At 37.0% G+C, this 13,271-nt stretch overlaps 1 pseudogene; it reads left to right on the top strand.

The window, feature by feature from the left end:
* Positions 1–4,944: 4,944 nt before the first annotated feature.
* The window catches only part of LOC115664525 (disease resistance protein RUN1-like), a 44,399-nt pseudogene continuing 36,072 nt past the window's right edge, over positions 4,945–13,271 (top strand).

The following is a 13,271-nucleotide window of genomic DNA, read 5'->3' as shown; positions in this document are numbered from 1 at the left end:
TTAAAAATACTTGATTCCAGAATGCATTCTTGATTCCGGAATGCATTTTTTATTCCAGAATGAGTTTTTGGCAAGAAAAAGAGAAGCTACTTTTTGTAGCTTCTTGATTCCGGAATGCATTCTCCCTATTTTCTCATAAATTTTTTTTTCAGAAAATGCATAAAAATTGAAAAATTCTAGAAAAAATCATAAAAATTTCCAGAAAATAAAAAAAAAGTCAGATTTCGAGAAAATATGAAATTTCGTGAAATTTTTTAAAAAAAATCAAAAATTTCAAAACTTCACAGAATAGCTTAAAATACCCGTGGCCACCCACTTTGATTGAAATTTAAATTTTTTGAGGTGCCCACAAAAAAGAAAAATAATAATAAAATAAAAATTTTCAAAACTTCACAAAATGGCTTAAAATACATGTGGCCACCCACTTTGAGTGAAATTTAAATTTTTTGAGGTGCCCAAAAAATAATAAAAAATAAAATAAAAATTCAAAACTTCACAAAATGGCTTAGAAAATTCTAGAAAAAATCATAAAAATTTCCAGAAAATAAAAAAAAAGTCAGATTTCGAGAAAATATGAAATTTCGTGAAATTTTTTAAAAAAAAATCAAAAATTTCAAAACTTCACAGAATAGCTTAAAATACCCGTGGCCACCCACTTTGATTGAAATTTAAATTTTTTGAGGTGCCCACAAAAAAGAAAAATAATAATAAAATAAAAATTTTCAAAACTTCACAAAATGGCTTAAAATACATGTGGCCACCCACTTTGAGTGAAATTTAAATTTTTTGAGGTGCCCAAAAAATAATAAAAAATAATAAAAAAATTCAAAACTTCACAAAATGGCTTAGAATACCTGTGGCCACCCACTTTGAGTGAAATTTAAATTTTTTTAGGTGCCCAAAAAAAATTTAAAAAATCAAAAATTTCAAAACTTTACAAAATGGCTTATAATACCGTGGCCACCCATTTTGAGTAAAATTTAAATTTTTTTAGGTGCAAAAAAAAATCAACAAATCAAAACAGATTTCTGTTCCGGAAATCAATTTCTGGAGCAGAATTAGTCATGTTTTACCAAACAAATTTCTCCTCCAGAAATCAATTTCTGGCAAGAATTCCAAAAATCAATTTCTGGCAAGAATTTGATTTCTGAAGCAGAATGGTTACCATTCGCACCCATAGTGGCACGAGGTTAATATTCCTAGTGGCCTACCCGCTTGCAGAAGTCGAGCGTATATTTTGTTCTGGTGAATGAATCCTCAACCTCTAGCACCTTGGTACGTCTACAGTGACAAGGTCGCCTACTTCATATCCATAAATTGCTAGTATTATGGAATATACAGTCTACCCCACGATTCTAATTATTGGGACATTCCGTGGCAAGTTTGGGATCCTCATGGTAATGACTAAAGTAGCTAATCCAGTCGTCCCTCCCCACCCTATATCTTCCTAGCAAACCAAAAGGAAAAATAAAAGAAAAAAGACGAATTATTAATATTTATGTGTAGGTAGACCTATCAAACCCATTTCTTAACTCATATTTGATGGGTTAAGATATTATTTTGATTATTTAGATTCACTAAATAGGTCATAAATGGGTTTAAAACGGTAAAATCCAATATAATAAGGGTGTTAAATTGGTAAAACTCACATCTATGACTCTTTCTTCACTCTCTCTCGCCCTCTCTCAATCTCACACTCGCTTATTCCGTGCTTTCACCTTAGTTTGGTTATAAATTTTCCTAGATTTGGTTAAATATAGAAGTGTTTATCAATGTGGGTCGGGTCAGATTTAAGTCACTAGATTTGTATCGCATGAAAATGGGTCAAAACGGATAAAATTGGTCAATATGAGTTGGACCATTGAGCTAGCAATTATCCGTTTATTATAGTGGATACATTATTGCTGCTCGGAGTGTCAACGGGTCGGGCCACCACTGATACTCGGCCCAACTTGGACACGATTTAGTATGTTTTTTGTGATCCAACCCGAGACCCGACCTTCATAGAATTTGAAGCAAAACAATGGGATCAATTCGGTTCAGATCCGGTTATCTATCTTTTTTTTAACACCAAGCTCACCCTTCTTCTCATATCACTGACCTCAACTCCTTGTTCCCAAATCTCCAAACTCTAAAAACACCAACAAATCTCAAAACTCCTCTGACCTACCACCAGCCACCTCCATTGAATGCCACCCCATCACCTCCAGCGAACTACCGCCACTCTCGCCACCGCCGCCGCTGCCAACAATGGAGCCCCCTCTCTCTCAGCCACCCATAGTACACAAAAAATCGGCACCACTGCACCACCACCTTCTAGCCAGGCACCATGCAGGACCGCAGCGTGTCGTCATTGGAGGAGTCATCTCCTTTAATCTGCTGGAGATGCCTCCAGATTTGGAGGCTTGATGGGCCATAGAGCTGTCGAGCCTGCAGATCTAGAGGCGAAGGCTCCTCCATGGTCATCGATGATTGACAGCAAGGCCAAGGTCCAATGGCAATGAAGGAGCTGTTGGGTTTGTCAGCGATGCAGCAAATCAAATAGAGAGAGAGAGATGACGGGCCAAGGGGTCGGGGTCTCGCTAGCACAGGCGACCTGTGGTGAGCGGTGTGGAGGTCGCGATGGCTGCTGGCTCGACAGCCACAACAATGCACAGTGGTGAATGTCATTTCTACTTGTTCCCTAGCAATTGCCTCAGCTTGATTGAGCTCATCTACTACTCTTATTCCATGTCAATCGATAGTTGACATCTCTCTCTTTTCCAGAATGATGTGAGCATTCAAATTTCCATGCCCAAAATTTTTTGTTTGGTTCGGGCAATTTTTTCTTACACCCCTAATTGCCAATGTACGTACATTGACGCAAGTCGCATACTATACAACATAACTTACGGTGTTAATATTATCTATCGCGATTGCTCTCGTATCTTGTAACAAAGAGAAATCGTTTTAGTTGGGGAAATAAAGTTTAATGGCCTCTTCATTTTGCTAAAGGAGGATCAATTGAAGCCATTGTTTTTAGATTGGTGTGGAATGCAGAATATCAATGTAGAATTATGTAAGATCATTGTAAATAACTACTCTAAAAGTAAATGAAGACATGATTTAATATTTTGAACACTTATAACGGTGTATGCATGGCATAGAGAGAGCTAGGAATTTCTGTGTTCACTGTAAAAAGTTTCCTCTTATTGATCTAGCTTTTTTATTGTTGTTTCGAACGTTAGACTCCAGTTGTCATGAACTGATAAATCAAAACAAATTACTAACACGCGATGGATCAACAACAGTCTCTCCCTCCCTCCCTGCTTTTCAAACTTGACCATAAATACAGTGAATGCTCGAGAGGAATATCTTCTGTTTTACCTTCACAGATGTGCTCCACTTTAAAAAATTTTATAACCACACGCATAGTTCTAACAGTCAGCATCATTAGTTAAAGCATTTTCGTACTGGGAAATTAACCATTATATGATATAAAGAGATTCATCAACAAAGTGTCTTCGCACCATTACCTCTCATTGGCAAAGTTGATAAGAAAATCTAAGAAAATGATTTGTTCGCCACTTTTTAAAAACAAAGAAATCAAAGAGCGAGATCTCCCTTCTTTCTGCCGTCCTACAGCCATAACCTAGATCTTCAAGAGATACAAGTCCAATCTTTGTCATGAACTCATTATACCATCTTATTCTAAGGGAGATGCGCGATCCTCAAAAGTTTTTTGTCGTGATTCTGGGGCAATTTGGGGCAGGTTCTCATTCCCGCAACTCGCAAATGCTTTCCCTTCCGAAGGCCATCTTAGAGGCTTCGACAAATTATCTTGCACGCATGCTTTCAAGCTGCTTTTTTTTCCTGTTATTGTTTGTACTTTTAATGAAGCGAACTACATGTGTCTGTCCAAGAACATGCATCTTGCTATGAGTGACTTTAGTCAATTCTCTTCAAAGCTCATTTCTCTATTATATCTTTGATTTTTGACGAGGGGGTTTATGTCGAAGGTGGTCTCCGAACTTCAAAACCATCCATTTACATAGGGGTGAAGGATTACGGTCTATGGAGCACCAAGGAGAATTCACCTAATTTTATATTCAGTAAATATGTCACCTTTGACAAGTCTCTACTGTTTCGGATGATGACTCACAAATCAGCTGCAAAGAGAGATCTAAAAAGTAGGTGGAGTTGCAAGTGGAGCCCAGAGATATGATAGATTCTATAGAGTTGCGGAATTTCACATCAACTAATAGTTCTGATACACGAGCTAAATGCGAGGCTTCGCAATGGTTAGCAAAGGTGGATGAATTGGAGCAACAGTTAAGAATGCAGGAGTACATATTATTGGGGTTTATCTCATATCGATTGTGAAAAGGATTGGTGGTCAATTTTTAAATACAAGTGAAAGTCACTCTTTTTGAGCTAACTTTTGAAGTGAGAGAGTCCAAAACCACCCACCACTAATATCAGAGCCCATGTTACCAACAAGTCTGAACCCAATTCTCACTAGGAAAGGGTTGTTGCTGCTCCGACCTATGTCCAATGTGTAAGGGGGGAAATTGTTGAGATTTGTCTCATATCGATTGTGGAATGAGCTGGTTGTCAGTATATAAGTTGGATGGAGAGCCTCACCTTTTGAGTTTGTTTTTGGGGTGAGAGAGACCCTAGACTACCCAATACATATGACCGATTTAGTTACAGAAATAGAAGTGTCGGTTATCAAGATACAGAGGAAGACTACTGGAATATTGTTAGTAACTCGGAGGAGTACCGTCAGGAAAGCGTTGGAGCGCTTCAATATTTGGTTGATGAAATCTATAAGTGCCCCTCTTCCCAATTGCAGTAAATTGTCATTGAGATTGTCACGATGCACTAGGTTGTGCAATGAGTTTGTGGGAATCAGTACGAGACACGGTGGTCTCGTAAAAAATTGAGGCCAAACATTTAGGGACAATGGAAGAAGTGGAAGACGCACTACGGTTAAAGGTCTCTGTTAATGACCGTGGCTTGGAACAATGGGCTAATTCAGTGTTCAGGCGGAGCCAGAGATGTCAAAAGAAACTAAGTACAGTGAGAACTGATATCTTTGTAGATTAAGGTAAAGATGAAAAAGGCTTTCTCTTTTGTTACATTTGATGGTAAATCATTCTATTTTCTAACAATTAATCTTGGAACATGTTTCTTTCTTGTAGATGGAGAGGTTGAAAGTTCTCAATCTTTCGCAGCACCCCTAATTTCTATACGTTTAAAAATTTAGAGATTCTAATCCTAAAAAACTGTGCTTGTTTGATGGAAATTCACCCTTCCATTGGAGATGTCAAGCACCTTGTAAGTTTGTCGTTAGTAAATTGCAAGGCGTTTCAACAGATCCCTTCTTCAATTGGGAAGTTGGGAGACTTGGTTGCGCCAAACTTGTCAGGTACAAGTATTACGGAATTACTCGAATCTATTGGAGAATTGAACAAATTGAAAATTCTAAGAATTTCTTGGAGTCGGATAAAAAGGTTACCGAGCTCTATTGGAAAACTGCAAAGCCTCCAAGAGTTAAATGCCGACGGCTGCGGTGACCTGGAAGGAGAAATTCATGTTGATAAAGGTGGATTGTCTTCTCTAAAGACCCTTGGTTTATGGGGTACAAAAATTTCTCGCTTGCCCGAAAATATCAGTGAGCTTTCTTCTCTCGAGCACCTCCATTTACTTTACTATCATAAGCTTCCGTCACTCCCAAAATCTCCTGTTAGCTTATCATCCCTGTGGCTCACCTGTCGGAGCAATGAGCTGCCATCGCTTTCTCACCTCAAGCATCTAAAGGATCTCCACCTTATTGAATGCAAGTCTCTTCAAAGCATCCCGGAGCTTCCCTTCTGCATACAGACGCTTATCGTTGACTATTGTCCCAAATTGGAAAGGTTGCCAAAGCTTTCCGATTTGGAATTTTTTTCGGAATTAGGGCTCTCGGAATGCTAAGGGCCGAAGGAATTGGATGGATTGGAAGCTTTGAAATCCCTAAGATGGTTGGACCTAAGCATACACAACTTGGACGACTATGATGAAAAGGCAGATCATCTCCGTGCGATAAAATTGGGATCCTTGGAAGTGCTGTGTATCTCTGGGCGCAAGCACATTCAAGTACTGGACCTTTCAAAGTCGGAGCATCCGAAGAAGTTGGATGTTAGGAATTGCAAAAGCTTAGTTGAAATTCACTGTCCTAGTAAATCCCTGGAGCTCTTTAAAAGGGATGGGTGCGAGTCACTCCAGAAATTACCAGACTTTTTACCACCCGACAAGGAATTCAACTATGAGTTTGATGAGGAAGCCAACGAGGTTGATGAGGAATCCGATGTGGAAGCTGATGAGGTTGATGAGGAAGCTGATGAAGAAATGACCAGACTTTGTTTGTAACTATGATCCAAAGTAGCATTTTCTCCATGAGTACGTGGAAATTCCTTCTCATAAGATTCTCCAAGGATGTCCTCACTCATCCCAGTTAGCTAATACCGAAGTGAAATGGTGTTGAAGGCTTCTAATTTCACATGGAAAAGGACGCTAGTGTCTGAATTGTTGTGATGGTGATATGGCTTGTTCATTTTTTACTTACTTTTTCTTTGCTAGCTTTCTAGTTGAATGGAATTGCTCCTTATCTCCTTCTGACCATGGGAAAATGCAAAAGCTTGAGCTGCGATAATAGAAGTCCATTGGTTTCTTCTTTCACCAGGAGTTATCGGGCTCTGACATTGTGGTGTGTTTGGAAGAACTTTTGCTTTTAACTTTCATCTATACTATTGCTTTTAGCATTTGCAATGTGTCTTTTGTGTTGTTAAAATAAATGGCTTTGAATCAAAAGAGCAATCAAATCGGACTTTGAGACGTGATATCACTTTCCTTAAGGATTTATTTGCCCCACAATGTTTCTAATGGTCACCGGCAAAAATCCTCCAGGATACAACAAAGTCTCAAAATGAGAATATTAGATAGCCATTCTAGTATTTTTCTAGGGTCTCTCTAGGAAACAATTGAAAAATGATGGCTGCAATTTTCGAAAGAAATCGGTCTTAAAGAACATAGGCAATTCTTCACGAAAGGTTGCAAAGCTAACAAAAATGTTCCTTCGGAAGAAGTGGCAAACTGAACAAATGCAGCCCTTCCGGAAAGATTAAAAACTGAACAAGCATAATCTCCAAAAGTTGTCTTGAAAAGACACATGTAAAATTCAGAATAAAATAAAATAAAAATATATAAAAATAAAATTCCAAATTTTCATAATTTCGAAAATTACTTAATAAACAAAAAACAACCTTTCAACTAATAAAGATTAATGAGAAAACCTTACGAAATAGAATAAAAAATAAAGGGATTAGTGCTAATTAAACGGCGCCAAAATTGCGTAATTATTCGCGCACCCGCACGAGAGTATTGTGTGGACTAGCACATACCCATTATCTTCACTCTAAGGAGCAAGAAGATATTCACAGTTATAAAATGATCCACTTTCTCAAAATTTTCCTATGTGGGACAAAGGAAAGAGTATTATTTTGTTTGTTTTACAAACAAACATCCAACAATCCCCCACTTTGTTTGTAAAACAAAGATTTCATGAATAAAAGCTTTTTAAAAATTTAAAAAACAAAAACCATACAGCCAAGATTTCGATGAGATTAATATACATGCATAAAGGTCTCTTTCGAGTTAAACCTTTACTTAGTGCAAGTATCTCAAAACTCTATCAAAGGGACAAGTAGCTCGGCTTTAAACTTGTACTTTTAAATAATAGAATTGGGCATACCGCACATATATTAACCTCTTGTTTCAGTGAGAAGTTCTATATTACTCCGCACTATTATGGCCTTGTGCTTGATCCTGTTTCATGAGCTCTCTAGAAAGCAACCCAAACTTTCGTAAGAAGTGGCACCACTTCTAAGCTCATATAGGTAAAGTATTTACCATGTATTTCTGTTACTATTAACACATCACAAGTTTATACTATACTTCATTAAGAATTCAATTCATCCTCTAAAACGTAACAGACGATAATAACTTCTCATATCAGGGCTAGCGTTAGTATCAAACAATCACATTCAGTAACTTGTTCTTACCCATTAAACCTTGTAACTAGTGATGTTCTAGAAAAAGGTTGGGTTACCATTACTGGTGATTTTAATTAAAGGGTTTCAGCCCCATTTCTTTCGAGGTCGTAATTACCTTCTGTCTTGGTAAAGCCTTTGTAAAAGGATCAGCTAAATTATTACTTGACCTCACGTAGACAATTGTTATGGTACCATCTTGAATCAATTGTCTCACATACTCGTGTCTTAGACTAATATGTCTAGACTTACCATTATAAGTGCTATTATAAGCTCTTGCCAAAGTAGCTTGACTATCACAATGAATAGAGATAGGAGGCATAGGACTAGGCCATAATTTGATATCCAACAACAAATTTCTAATCCATTCAGCCTCTTTCCCGATTCTTTTGCTAACGCATACGAATTCGGATTCCATCGTTGAGTGAGTTATACATGTTTGTTTCTTGCTCGCCCAAGAAACAGCACCTCCGCCAAGTGTGAAAATCCATCCAGAAGTGGCATGTTTATCACCCACACTTGTAATCCAACTAGCATCGGTGTATCCTTCTAATACAGCCAGATAATTATTATAGAACATACCTAAATTTTTAGTTCTCTTAAGATAACCAAAATTTCTGGTAATAGCCCTCCAATGTTCTATACTTGGATTACTAGTATACCTACTCAACTTGCACATAGAATGAGCAATATCAGGTCTAGTACAATGCATCGCATACATTAAAGACCCTATAGCACTCGCATATTCAAGTTGTGCTACCGCTCTACCAGTATTATAATTTAACTTAATACTGGAATCAAATGGAGTACTTATTTCCTTGAAACCAAGATGCTGAAATTTATTTAGCATTTTTTCAACATAATCACATTGGCTCAAAGAATAACCCCCACCATGCTTTTTAACTTTAATACCTAAGATGGTATCTACTTCACCTAAATCCTTCATTTTAAACATGGAGGTTAGATACTTCTTAGTCTCAACTATTCCAGTCATATTCGTTCCAAAGATAAGCATATCATCAACATACAAGCACACTAAGACACCATAGTCTTTAGTGAATTTAAAGTATATACACTTATCAGCACTATTGTGGATGAAACCATTAGACAATATGACCGAATCAAATTTTTCATGCCACTGCTTAGGAGCTTGCTTAAGCCCATAAAGAGACTTCGTCAATTTACATACTTTCCTTTCATTTCCAGGAAGAACGAAACCCTCTGGTTGTTCCATGTAAATTTCCTCATTTAAGTCTCCATTCAAGAAAACAGTTTTGACATCCATTTGATGAATACAAAGATCATAAATGGAAGCTAGAGCAAAAAGAATTCGAATAGAAGTTATATGTGCAACAGGAGCATACGTATCAAAATAATCTATTCCTTCCTTTTGTCTATACCCCTTTACCACTAGTCTAGCCTTAAAAGCTTGGATAGAACCATCATAATGATATTTTCTTCTAAAAACCCATTTGCAACCAATAGGCTTGGATCCTTTAGGTAAGTTTACTAACACCCAAGTATTATTGGACATAATTGACTCCATTTCATCATTTACAGCTTCTTTCCAAAAAGAAGCATCTTTATAAGACATAGCATCAACAAAGCTTTTAGGATCGTCTTCTAAATTTAATACTAAAGGGTATTTATTTACCACGTTATTATCTCTGTCTCCTTCAACAAGGAAAACGTGAGTAATATAATCTGGACCTAAATCCTTAGATTTTCTTGCTCTAGAGCTTCTCCTCAATTCAGTCATGTCTCTAGAATCATTTGTTCCTTTCTCTTGAGAATCTACATGAGTTTCTATAGGTCTTGAATTATTTTCAATAATTTCAGAACCTGTAGAACATTTGTTCTCAAAGAATTCAACATCTCTCGATCCTACAATGACATTGGATTCTAAGTCAAGAAGCCTATAAGCTTTACTGTTTTCAGCATATCCAATAAAGACACTTTTGATAGCTCTAGGACCAAGTTTAGTTCTTTTAGGGTCCGGTGCTCGGTAGTATGCCAAACACCCCCACACTTTAAGATATGACATGTTTGGTTTTCTATCTTTCCATAATTCATAAGGGCTTACGTTATTTCTCTTAGATGGTATTCTATTACGAATATAACATGCAGTAAGCAATGCTTCTCCCCAAACATTAATTGGTAGCTTTGAATTTGAAAGCATACAATTAACCATTTCTCCGAAAGATCGATTTTTCCTTTCAGCCATACTATTTTGTTGTGGAGTGTATGGTGCGGAAACTTGATGAATAATACCATGTTCTTCACAGAATGAAGAAAATTCATTTAAGAAATATTCTCCACCTTTGTCTGAACGTAGAACTTTGATTTTCCTTTCCAATTGATTTTCTACTTCAGCTTTATATTTCTTGAACATGGTGAATGCTTCATCCTTCGACCTCATGAGATAAACATATAAATACTTACTGCCATCATCCACAAAGATAATGAAATACTTTCTACCGCCACGAGTTATCATTCCATTGAATTCACATATATCAGTATGTACTAAATCCAATAAACTTGAATTTCTTTTTACACTTGGAAATGGTTTCTTAATTAATTTAGACTTAGCACATATTTCACATTTATCAAATTCGCCATTGAAATTTATCAAGCCTAACCTTTTCATATTCTTTAAATAACGAATATTGATATGTGCCAACCTACTATGCCATAAAGATAGAGACTCAACAATATAAATAGAAGTAGCGATATTATTATTGATACTCAATTGATACATGCCATCATTGGCATAGCCCTTTCCAACAAATAGCCCATTCTTTGACAAGCTAACCTTGTCAAATTCAAACAAAACCCGAAACCCCCTTTTACAAAGTGAATCAATAGAAACTAGGTTTTTCCTAATTTCAGGTATAAACAACACATTAAGAAGAGTTATTTTCTTTTCAGAAGTGAAATCTATCTCCACCGTGCCTTTGCCAGCAACCTTTGCAACAGCATTATTCGCCATCAGGACCTCTTGAACATTTGCGTCGATAGTCTCTTCAAATTGCTTGAACATGTATTTGTCCTTGCACACATGGACTGTCGCTCTAGAATCTAACCACCAACCGGATTGGAAGTAGTAGAATTGATCTCAGAAACCATAGCCATCGAACCATTGATTTCAGCAATGTTCATATTTGAAAACATGGTTGAAATCATGGCCACATAGTTCTCTTCAACCAAATTTGCATCTGACTTCACCGTTGGAATGTTCTTGTCCTTTGATATGCTCTTGCGGTGAATGCGGTCCTTGGCATAGTGTCCCTATTTGCCACAAACAAAATAACAACCCTTCTTCTTCTTGTGTGTCTTCTTAAATGTATGCTCGTTCTTTACTTTAAAGTTCTGGCCGAATTTTCTTTTTATTTCCACAGCATTTACCTTGGAATTATACAAAACAGAATTATCGCGTGTACGTGACTCTTCCTCAATATAAAGATGTTTCTGTATTTGCTCCAAGGTGAAGTCCTCCGACTTATGCATCAGCTTTTTTTTCGTAGTCTTTCCAAGTTGAAGGCAATTTTGCAATAATTGCTCCAACTTGAAAGGTTTCTGGAATTTCAATTTTGAGGGCACGAATTTTTTTGACGAGCACTTGTAATTCGTGGACTTGTTCCAACAAGGGCTTAGTATCAATAAACTTGAAATCGAAATACTTTGCGATTAAATACTTATTGGTACCTTGCTCCTCCGCTTTGTACTTGAATTCCAGTGCGTTCCAAATTTCTCTGGCCGACTTCATCTCAGTGAATAAGTCATACAATCTATCAGACAGTGTATTCAGAATGTGTCCACGACACAGCAATTCGTCCTCCTCCCGTTTCCTCTTTTCCTTGTTAACCCTTTCAATGGCTTCCGCACTTGGTTGTTCTCCCTCAACAATAGGCTTCGGATCTTCAATAGGCGCCAATTTTGGATCCAGAATATAGGATATCTTCAGGGCAGTGAGTAGGAACATCATCTTGTCCCTCCAGCGAGCATAGTTGTTCCCATCGAACCGATCAAGTTTGACCATGTCTTGGTTCATGATTTTGATTGTCTCCAACTCCATTGTTGAACAGAAATAAATCCTTAAGATTGTTGTTAAAATAAATGGTTTCGAATCAAAAGAGCAATCAAATCGGACTTTGAGGCATGATATCACTTTCCTTAAGGATTTATTTGCCCCACAATGTTGCTAATGGTTACCGACAAAAATCCTCCAAGATACAACAAAGTCTCAAAATGAGAATACTAGATAGCAATTCTAGTATTTCTCCAGGATCACTCTAGGAAACAATTGAAAAATGATGGTTGCACTTTTCGAAAGAAATCGGTCTTAAAGAACATAGGCAACTCTTCACGAAAGGTTGCAAAGCTAACAAAGATGTTCCTTCGGAAGAAGTGGCAAACTGAACAAATGCAACCCTTCGGGAAATATTGAAAACTGAACAAGTATAATCTCCAAAAGTTATCTTGAAAAGACACATGTAAAATTCGGAATAAAATAAAATAAATATATATATAAATAAAATTTCGAATTTTCATAATTTCGAAAATTATTTAATAAACAAAAAACAACCTTTCAACTAATAAAGATTAATGAGATAACCTTACGAAATAGAATAAAAAATAAAGGGATTAGTGCTAATTAAACCACCAGGGGCGGTTCCGGTTTATACATGGCCACGAACCAGAACCGGCCGGTTCCGAACCATGGCCATGTCTACCTACAGGGCATGTCTCTTGTCCCACATCACTTAGGGAGAGAGTCCTAGGCTAGTTTATAAGGTTTGGGTTATTTACTCTGTGTAACGCGTTTTAAAGCCGTAAGAGCCGAAGGCCCAAAGCGAATAATATTACACAGTGGTAGACCCCGGGTCCTTGCATGTTACATCATTAAGAAGCTAGAAATCAAGATGATTAATCTAGGATATATCATAAGTAGTCAGTAGAAATAAAAATAAAATAATTTTCAATGATGAAATTCTTCATTTATCTCTATTGGTTTTAATAGTGAATTCGCATAACACACTAAATAGCTAGTTAACCTCAAATCAAGAAGACGTGGGAAGGGAGAATCATTGAGTCTGAAGGAAATCAGGTGTTCGAACGAAAGAGCAAACTAGGTTTGGATGGAAGTAATAGTAAAGCTACTGTCAAGAGATAAGGCTTTGTAATGAAGATTTTTTACCA

Source organism: Syzygium oleosum, unplaced genomic scaffold, assembly GCF_021117445.2.
Source record: "Syzygium oleosum isolate NSW1041296 unplaced genomic scaffold, Sole_v2.1 Sole_v2.57, whole genome shotgun sequence".
Taxonomy (NCBI): Eukaryota; Viridiplantae; Streptophyta; class Magnoliopsida; order Myrtales; family Myrtaceae; genus Syzygium; species Syzygium oleosum.
This window is presented reverse-complemented; position numbering and strand designations above follow the sequence as displayed.